This window comes from Adiantum capillus-veneris, chromosome 7 (assembly GCF_014529385.1).
Source record: "Adiantum capillus-veneris isolate H3 chromosome 7, ASM1452938v2, whole genome shotgun sequence".
Taxonomy (NCBI): domain Eukaryota; kingdom Viridiplantae; phylum Streptophyta; class Polypodiopsida; order Polypodiales; family Pteridaceae; genus Adiantum; species Adiantum capillus-veneris.
This window is the reverse complement of record NC_140937.1, coordinates 39,527,016-39,537,267: the sequence shown is the minus strand read 5'-3', so window position 1 is coordinate 39,537,267 and position 10,252 is coordinate 39,527,016.

The following is a 10,252-nucleotide window of genomic DNA, read 5'->3' as shown; positions in this document are numbered from 1 at the left end:
ATTCTGGCATAAAAGACATCATATGTGTATGATGTCTCAAGTGCCAAATTAGAAGTCAAAACTCACATCTGAGCTTATAGAAGTTTTTGCCGTCACAAAAATAAGCCTAGAGACCAAGTTTCATTCAATTTGGATCACTTTTGGCTTTGTTAAGCTCTCTTTAGATTCAAACTCATCTTACACAAGCTTCGAGATCCCGACGGTAGAGGAGCATCCATCCAGAATGGATCTTCCAAACTTGCAGTTGATAAAGACCAATCTTGTTGAGAGAGTTCGGATGATAGATCAGGAGAGTAAAGGATTGTATGGATACATTGACGACAGTGAGGTCAACATTTATAGGTGCTCTTATATATCTATACATACAGAGTCAACTATCAGTGGAAATCTATAGTTGTCGACAAGTATGGATGAGAATAGATAGCTGTACAAAGCAGAAATCCATGGACTGCATTAACAATAGGTGGATATTTGGTCAATGAAGACCACAAATAACTCCACCAAACATGAGGACTCCTACAAGAATTCCAAAGAGGGAGCCATCTGGATTCCTTTCTAGAGAGATAACGAGAGATGAATGATCACAGAGATGACATACATGCCTCCTCAAGTGAATCTCCCTAATGAACCAATCTCCAGAGAAATGACCAATCTCCAGAGAAATGACCAATCCCTTCAAAGAAGAACCTAACCATAGTAGAAGGCCTGAAGCAAGAGAAGGATTGGGAGAGTCTATGGTTAGACTTGTAGACAATCGGCAAGTTAGACCATCCGAAGTCCAGAAATGGGTAAACAGAAAATACTATGGAGATAAAGAGTCGAAAGATCACGTAGCGGCTTTCAAAAGAGTAATTAGAGCAGAGGAAGTTTTGGATTTTGCAACACAGTTTGCAGGATTCAGATTGACTCTAGAAGGTGACATGGCTACATGGTTCGACTCAGTGGAAAGACACAATTTTGAGACTCTAGACGAGCTGTTTGAAGAAATCATTGAATAATTCTTGCAAAAAGGCATAGCTCATAATACGGTCTTGCAAATACATGGATTCAAGCAGAAGGAGGGTGATTTAGTACTTAAAGTGGCTTTACAGCTCAAGAGATATGTCAAGTTCTATCCAAGAGTAGAACTACCTACGCATGCATGATTGATGCTGATCTTTATCCAAGGAATGAGACATGCGGGTCTTTAGAAGGATATGCATATGATAAGGAGTCTAACGCTAAATGAATTGATCAAAGAAGCTCTTTATCTGGTGGATAACTATGAGGAATATAGAAAAAGGAATTCTAAGAGTTAAGAGGACGACACATCCTCTTAGCACAGTGATTCAAAGATGAGAGAGTCCATTGCAAAACCAATGGCACCTGTCGATCAAGAAAAGTTTATTTACAAAATGGTCAAGAGGTTAACTTCTCTTGTAAGGTCTGATCCGAGGGACCCTAAATGGTGTAAAATTGAGAGAAAATGGACAATTCATACGAGGGAAGAGTGTTACTATAGCATGGGATATGCTAGGGAGAGGTATGTACAACCTATTCCAATAGCACATCCTCCACCTAGATACATTACGGGGAATGTGTCAGTTTCAGTAGGAGTTTCAAGGCCACAACCTATCTTAGGTGAACAACCTTCACTGCCAGGTGCTCGATGGCAGTAGACATGAGATACACGCCGATGATGGAAGCATCTAATAAACAAGCACTAGTACCAACTACAATGTATTATAACAACCAAAGCGGGTATTGCCCTTTGAAGCAACAAAAGATGAGAGAAACACATAGAGTGGTGAGGCCAGTACAACCTCCACCTCCTATATTTTGGTATGAAGAAAGAAGGTATGAGATGGATGAAAGGACATTGCGGTTCATTGTGAATAGAGGCGTAGCTAGGTCATAGCCTATTTACAGCCAAGAGAAAACTCAACAAGAAGCTCCTCAATAGGAGACAAATTGTCACAAAAGCCGTGGAAACTACTTGGTCAAACAATGTCCTCAAGCAGAGATCACACAAGTAAATGCCTATTGTCTTGATTGTGGCATCATTCACTCGATCCCTGATTATCCAAAAAACCCAAACCGAGTCATAAAGATCATTCAGCTACCCAGTAGCTTGGAAAACAAAAATGCCATGCTAGTTCAAGTAGTTACAAGAGCGCAAGCTCAAAAGGAAGCTGATGAGAAACCAAATCGTGTACTCTGAGAGTGGGTAAAATAAGGTATATGGTCTTTGTCTGCTTGGCTTAGCATCATCTTTCATAGGGATAGTGTGCTAACATATGGCATGATCCACTCACTTGAGATCTTTGTAAGACTGTGCAAAGACATCCCTATATTCCTATAACGTTCTTATGACAATCTCTTCTTCTTCTATGTACGCGGGTCAACTCTTCTCCAAGCTTTGCAAGGACAATTTGCTTGGCATTCTCAGGCCCTCATAGGATTTCCTGGTTCTTTTGGTTGTCACAAGGGTTTCTCAACAATGATCCTTTGATCTTGCAAAGTGTATTTTTTATAATGGGATGGAACATTAATTGCTCCCGGTTTGTCAATGCCCGACTTCATCTTTGTGGTCCATAATTCTTTCAAAGTCCATATTAACTCTTTTTGTTTTTCTTTGCATTTATCTTTTGTCATCGGAGGTTCCTTTCCTTTGGTCTTATCAAGCTTGTGTGACTTTTGTTTTGTTTCTTTGAATGTTTTGTGTTTGGATATCTTCCCGTTATCTTGTCTTTTATGCAGTCCGTTGCATCTATTTTCATCAAGAATTGAGTTTCATTTTCTAGCACATGTTTTTGTGTTTTCTTTCTTAAGTTATTGTCTCGTAGCTTTGTTGGCGCTTTTAATGTTGGTTTGAAAATTCAGATTTTTTTTTTCTCCTCCCTCGAGTAGAAATTTTTCTCTTACATGCTCTTTTTCCAAGTCTGATTCCTCCATTGTAAATGTTTCTTCTTCCAACTCATCCGTGGCATCATAGTAGTGATCAGAGAAGACCTGTTGCTGCTCGATCATTTTGATAAATACCATCTCTGGACAAGGACTATATCATAGCCTTCCTCGTCACAAAAGTGTGTAGATGTAGATTTATTAACGCACACATTCATTGTGGCCAGAATCTGGGTCTACTCAAAAGATTCGAACAAATGCTCTGGAAATGGTTTAGGTATGTAATCTATATCATTTACTTGTCTATCTAAAAAATAGTCTTCTCTTTGTAAACTACCTCATTTTGATCCTCCTCAATCATTTCAATAAATACCATCTGGATAGGGACTATATCATAGCCTTCCTCATCACAAAAGTGTGTAGGTGTAGATTCATTAACGCACACATCCATTGTGGCCAAAATTTGGGCCCACTTGTGCGCTCCTTGCCGCACTGTCGAAGCAAGGGACTTGCCTAACACTGTGTGCGAGCCACAGACGGCTCCAAGCACACAACTAGCTTAACTAGTAAGCTCAAAAGAGGGCAATGGTGTGTCACTCACCGCTCTATGCTCCTGCCATGGAGGATTCCTCGCCGCGAAGAAGAAGGAGACGCCGCTACGTCGCGCTCAATCGCTTCACCGCCGTCGTGCCACCGCAATGCTCGATCACACACACACACACACTCTCTCTCAAGTACACACACACACACTAGTACATAAGGAGATGGAGCAAGAGCACCTTTCTTGCATTGCACAAATGAGAGAATCCCTCAATTTTAGGTTTAGTTGGCTTTTATATGAGCTCACCCCATTCACACTTGGGCGCCCATGCTTAGCCAACTAATCCCTTGAATGTCCCAGTTAGAGTGCGCCTCTCATCGGCGATCACTCTTACCCTTTTCCTATTGGACCGACAAGCCCGATACCTGACTCTACCAAATAAATAATACAATGTGCGCCGTAGATTACAACGTCCGTCCTAGGTAATAGGGTGTCCGTGAGCCGTGAGTGTTAACATGCCCCCCTTCCTGATGTAGATTCCGTCCTCGGAAGCTATTGAGTTGAAGCTTGTTATGTCCATGTTGTAGAGCATCTGGATTTGAATCTGCAAGGCAAAGTCACTGTTTCAGCCAGCGGAATTATATGGCCATAAATCATGAGGGGAATGTAAAGTACATGTGGAAATGAGTAAATGCAAGATTTATGAAACGTTAGAACTGCCATTAAGGACAAATAAATCGCAAGTAAATCACTTTGATAAATTAATTAATCAAGAGGGGATGTAGTACATGTGGAAAGGTAAAACAACTATTATACTAGCTGCTAAGGACAAATAAATCCCTAATTGCTTTTCAGCTTTGATTAGCCAACAAGCTCTCACAACTGCAAACAAAGCTTGAAATGTTAACTGTAAGCTCGATGGAAGTCTTTTAAATGTCATTCATTTTTTTCTTTTTCTCTTTTTTACTTTGGTTCACAATCATTTGACGTGTGTGCTTATTTTGTATGTCCGGAGCTTTTTGCTTCTCAAAGAAAAGCGCCCACACTGGGAACCTCTAGGGCTCTAGTACCATAGACAATACATGTGAGTGAAGTACCAAATCAAGCCAGGATTTCTCTTCCAGCATTAGATTTTTCATTTGTGGCACTTATGTTTTTTGCTTCCATTTCCTTTGTATTCTCACTAGTGTTTTTGTTGTTTAAGTGAGCAAGCTTCTCTATGCCATAAACATTCCTAAGGTCTCAAATACTCAGATAATTTTATCAGCTAGGCCTAGTGGTCAAGTAAATGAGTTAACCTAAAGTCACGGTCTCCTAATCTCAAGGCTCATCCATAAGCTTAAACTCTAGTTCCATCAACTTAAGCAAAGACAAATTTATACATCTATAATGGCAGATAACAAACATAACTATTGCACTCAAACAAATCATGAAAATCATTATTAGCAATTATAAATATCCACCAACATGAATCATGGAAAGTAGTACGCCTGGAGGTATGGAGTTGCTCATTTCGTCAAAGCAGATGTCCTCAGCCATGTGGATGGAGATCCATATAAGTCCTACCTAACACATCCAAAAAACAAGCACTATACCTCTAGGAGGCATGTCAGTGTGAAAAAATTAAAACTCCTAGAAAACAAACTCAAAACACAATCCAGACCCCTAACCTACCTATCTGTCATCCCTTTTAGAATCAAGGAAAGAGGATATTATATAAACCGGGTGGCCACCCTAAGGCTAGGCCTCTATCCTCATCATCTAGATAAACGAAATCATTTTCCGTGAGGCCATAGTCTTCCTTGGTCTCTATTATTTCTTCTTCATCATCCTCTTGTGCAAGCGTGTTAATCAAGAACCTCGCGATGCGTGGATACTCATCCTGTGCAAAAGAATAAGCATGTGCCACCGGAGAAACATTCGCTACTAGGTAGGGATCACTAGTTATCCATAGACGTATTAGCCATTCTAACTCCTCAAAATTTCTCTCACGTGCAAGTCTCTCTACCAAATCCCATTCACAAGAAAGTACAGGGTAGTAGATGTGGAACACTTGAGAAAAAGAAAAAGGGTACCTTTCATAAAAAATAGAAGCGCATGCCTCTGGTGAACTAGCCATCTCTGAGAATACAGATAGATTTGGTTAGGTCTTTAAAACATGATTTGTTTTTGTGTGTTGCTTGATGTGACATGGTGAATTTAGACTTATGTGTAGGATTTGATAGGGCGCTCTCTCGTTGCTAGTCGCTCTTGCTCTCTTTTTTTTTAAATCTTTTTTTGTTTGTTTGCTAGAACTAGTATAAGGCTTTATATATACATTCCCTAGGATTGGAGATTGAGAGGTCAGGGAGGAAGGTTGAGAGGGAAGCAAGTGAATGATGGATGTCAGCAAACACTCCCCCCTTCCTTGGGTAGATCATACCTTTTGGAATGATGGCGTCACCTTTTGAAACCAATTGTTCCAAGTTGTTATGGGTGAAGGCTTTAACCAATAGTTTTCGATCGCCCTATGTGTTTCATCTAGTTGCAAGGGTGGTAAGGTACTCTCCCATGATTTTATTTGCAACATTGTTGTAGGTGGTGAACCTACAACGGGAGGTGCAAACTCTTTCTTGTTTGTATGGATATGTACAATGGTAGGTGGAGGTTGTGTGGAAGCTTCTATTTTGGTATAGGAACTACATGAAGAGCAAGAAGCTTCATTTGCTTTCCCTGTTCCTGAGCTAGGTGGAACAAATCGTTCTTTCTTAGGTACCCAAACTAGCTCTGGAGCAGGTGTGTCGCATTCCGTGATTTTTTCCTTTCCACGATCTTCAATTTTTGGAGCCACAGGATTGAGCTCACATGGGCCCGGTGACAAGTAAGAGCACAATTTACGTTTTGGCACCCAGATTTGATCATTTCCTTCATAGTAGCCTTGGGCTTCCAATAGTTTTTTAGGAATCCAACGCAACATTTCTTTACATTTCTTGGGGCGAATGGGACGTCTCTTACCAGGCTGCTGTTTTTTAGCATTGTCTATGGTTGCTAAAGAACTTTAGGGACCCACTTGTATGTTTTCTTTGTTATATTGGGATGGGTCTTGTGTGTTTCATGCTTTATTTCAGCTACATCAGTTGAAGCTCTAGAGACTTGGGCTATGGGGACATATGGTTCAACCTCTTGGACTATGGGGACATATGGTTCAACCTCTTGGACATGCAATGTTTTGGGTTTTATTTCCTTAAGAGGCAATATCTCAGGGACTATGGCTTGCGTGGCAGGGCTAAGAGTTCTGCGTTGTGACACCCCCAGTCCCCCAATCAATAGTGCATTTGGTGGCTATCATCCACGTGCGTCTTAGGTTTATATTACCCTCCATAGTTCCAACAGGCATGACCAAAAAGTCTTGAGCTACAACCCCATTGTCATAACTAACAGAAGTGTGTCAGATTCCAAAAACTGCAGTTTTTTTCTTGTTGACACCCTTGACTTGGATAATACTCTCAGATAGAGGTGGCTTCCCTAACTGACACCACACCCCATATGATAGCAGATTATATTTAGCACCCGTGTCCAATAAGGCGTTATATAGCACTTTTCCATAGGTGCTGTTTAGCTCAATAGGGTATCGTAGAGGTGTGTCAGAGTCCAACCAATCCTCATCGATTTCAACGTGGAATGCATGTGTGACTCCAAGGTTTGCCTCTCGTTTTCGTCTTATACGTTGCTGTCGCTCCTTAGCCTCAGCTTGAGCTTGTATCTTCTTCAATTCTATTTGTGCCTTGGCTGCCTTTTTTGTATGGATGGCACGCAACTCCTCTTGGCTTAAAGGATCATAGTATCTTTTAAATTTGCTCCCATTGAGGAATCCAATGGTTTCAACTCCATCAAGAGTCTCCACACGAATGGTTCCTTGTGGGGTGATCTCACATACTCTATATGGTCCTTTTCCCGCATATTTCAACTTTTTCTTTTCGTTACGCACTCCATACATAAGGACTTTATCACCAACACTGATATCTTTGTTCTTTCGATGACGGTCAAACCATTTCTTCCTCCTATCTTTCTCCACAAGTGCATTTTGCACAGCTAATTGCCTCTCTTCATCTAGCCTTTCAAGGATATATAATCGCTCAACTAAGGGGTTACCATCCCAACCTTCTTGAGAAGCTACTCGAAGACTAGGAACAACAAACTCCCATGGCATAATCACTTCTTGGCCATACACCATCTTGAATGGTGTGCAATTAATGGCAACTTTATATGCAGTATGATAAGCCCATAGAGCTGATGTAAGCTTTAAATCCCAATCTGTGCGATGAGCTTCCACCGTTTTGGTTAAGATAGAGATTAAGGTCTTATTGGTGCTCTCAGCTTGGCCATTTGCTTGTGGATAATAAGGTGTGGATTTATGGTGAGCTATCATAAAGTTGGTAGTGAGTTCTTTTATTACTCCATTTATAAAATGAGTACCATTGTCACTCACAATCTCAAAGGGACAGCCAAATCTTGTAACAATGTTCTCAAAGAGAAACTTGGCAGTTGACCTTGCATCGGCCTTACGTGTCGACCTGGCTTCCGCCCACTTTGTCACATAGTCAGTGGCAACGATAATATATCGAGATTGAGTGCTACGAGCTGCCGGACTAATTGGGCCTACAAAGTCCAAACCCCATTTTTCAAATGGTTGAGTCACTTTAACAGGATGTAAGGGCATCCTATCCTTTTGTTGTGTGATCTTGTAACGTTGGCATTCATCACATCCTTTTGCAAAAAGTGATGCATCCTTAAATAAGGTTGGCCACCAATAGCGTGATTGCAACACCTTTCTAGCTGTTAGTTCCCCTAAGAAATGTCCTCCGGCTATACCCATGTGGGCTTCTTGCAGTATGTATAAATACTCATCCTCACGGGCACAACGTCTAAGAATATCATCCTTCCCTAGCTTGTAGAGTGTTCCCGCAATGAGAGAGTAAGGTTCACATTCTTTTAACAGTTTTCGAGCTTTGTCTTTACGAAGCTCTTTGGGTGGAAAACCATTAACTAGAAAGTTCACAATCTTCTCACTCCATTCAGGTATGGTTTCGACTAGGAATAGGGAAGTATCAGGCAATTCATCATCGACTCCAGTAGGGGCTTCACAATTGGGTAAGCGAGACAAATGATTAGCCATGACATGTCTTTTACCAGGTCTCACCACAATGGTAAAATCAAACTCAAGGAGAATTAACAACCATCGTGTAATTCTTCCCGTGGAACAAGGTTTATTTACTAGATAGAACAAGGCTTGATGATCAACATAGAACACAAACTTGTTGGCCAGAAGGTAGTAGCGAAATTTCCTCACTGCATAAATCATTCCTAAACCTTCTCGCTCTGTAGTGGTGTAGTTTCTTTCGGCATCATTCAATTGACGACTTGCAAAGCTAATGGGGTAGTCCAGTTTATGTTCTCTTGGTTGAGCTAGAACACACCCAATAGCAAAGTTCGATGCATCAATATGCACATGAAAAATTACATTCCAATCGGGCACTCATAGAATAGGAGCACTAGTCAAGGTCTTTTTCAATGACTCATAAGCATGGTCACACTCCGTAGTCCATTGGAACTCAATAAGAAGCTTGTACAAAGGACGAGCTATCTCGGCAAAGTTTAAAATAAACCGTCAGTAATAACCAACATGGCCCATGAACTTTTGAACTCCTTTATAGTTTGTAGGTGGTGGCAATTCAGCAATGGCTTTCATTTTTCTCTCATCTATGGAAATCCCATTTTTGGACACTATATGCCCTAAAATGACTCCATGTTTAATCCAAAATTGGCATTTGAAAGGGTTTAAGGAGATGCGATACAATCTACACTTCTCAAACACTTTTCGTAAGCATGATAGATGTTTTTTCCAAGAGGAATTAACACAAAGGTCATCTAAGAAAGCTTCACAAAACTCCTTCAAATATTCTCTAAAAGCAGTGTTTATTAATCTTTGAAAGGTAGCGGGGGCATTGGTTAAACCAAAAGCCATAACACGAAATGCGAACACTCCAAATTCGGTTATAAAGGCTGTTTTAGCTTGGTCCTCCAGCGCAATTGTGATTTGATTATAGCCAGAGTACCCATCTAAAAAGCTATAAGCTTCCTCCCCTGCAACTCTTTCAAGCACATGTTCCGAATATAGCAAGGGGTAATGGTCCCTCCTAGTGGCGGCATTGACCTTCTTGAGATCTACGCAAACTATGAGTTTCCCATTCTTTTTTGGCACAATCACTATTGGAGACACCCATTCCGAGTGCTCAATAGGGTATATGAATCCGCATTCCACGAGCTTTTCAATCTCTTCTTGAACGATCCTTGCATATTTAGGATTCATTGGGTAGGGTCGTTGCTGAACTTTATTCTAGCACGCACATTTTCTCGATATCGTCGCCTCTTATATCTCTTACTCTTCTTGTTTAATTCTCGATTACGATCGATTTCTAGTGAAGACTCACTAGAGGAATCACTACTTGTGTCTTCTGCTCCCTTGGATAGATTATCATCTAGGTTACCACTGGGCTCTGAATGGTTTGTCCCCACATTTTCACTAAGATTTAACTCAGATTCTTCGTCCTCAGAGTCAAAGTCAATTGATGATTCTGACCCCAAATCGTGTGGGCTATAGTCTTGTGAGGCGCTACTGGTTTCAATGCCAGTCAAACTTTCATCTTGTAGATCATCAGAAGCTATATGCATTGCTTCTAGCATGTTGAAGGGTACAAGTGGTGGTAATTCATCCCCCTCAAGTGTTTCCCAGGTCGTCCCCCTATTTCCACAAGTGTCTATGGTTGTTGCTAGGTGGACCCAATCCAC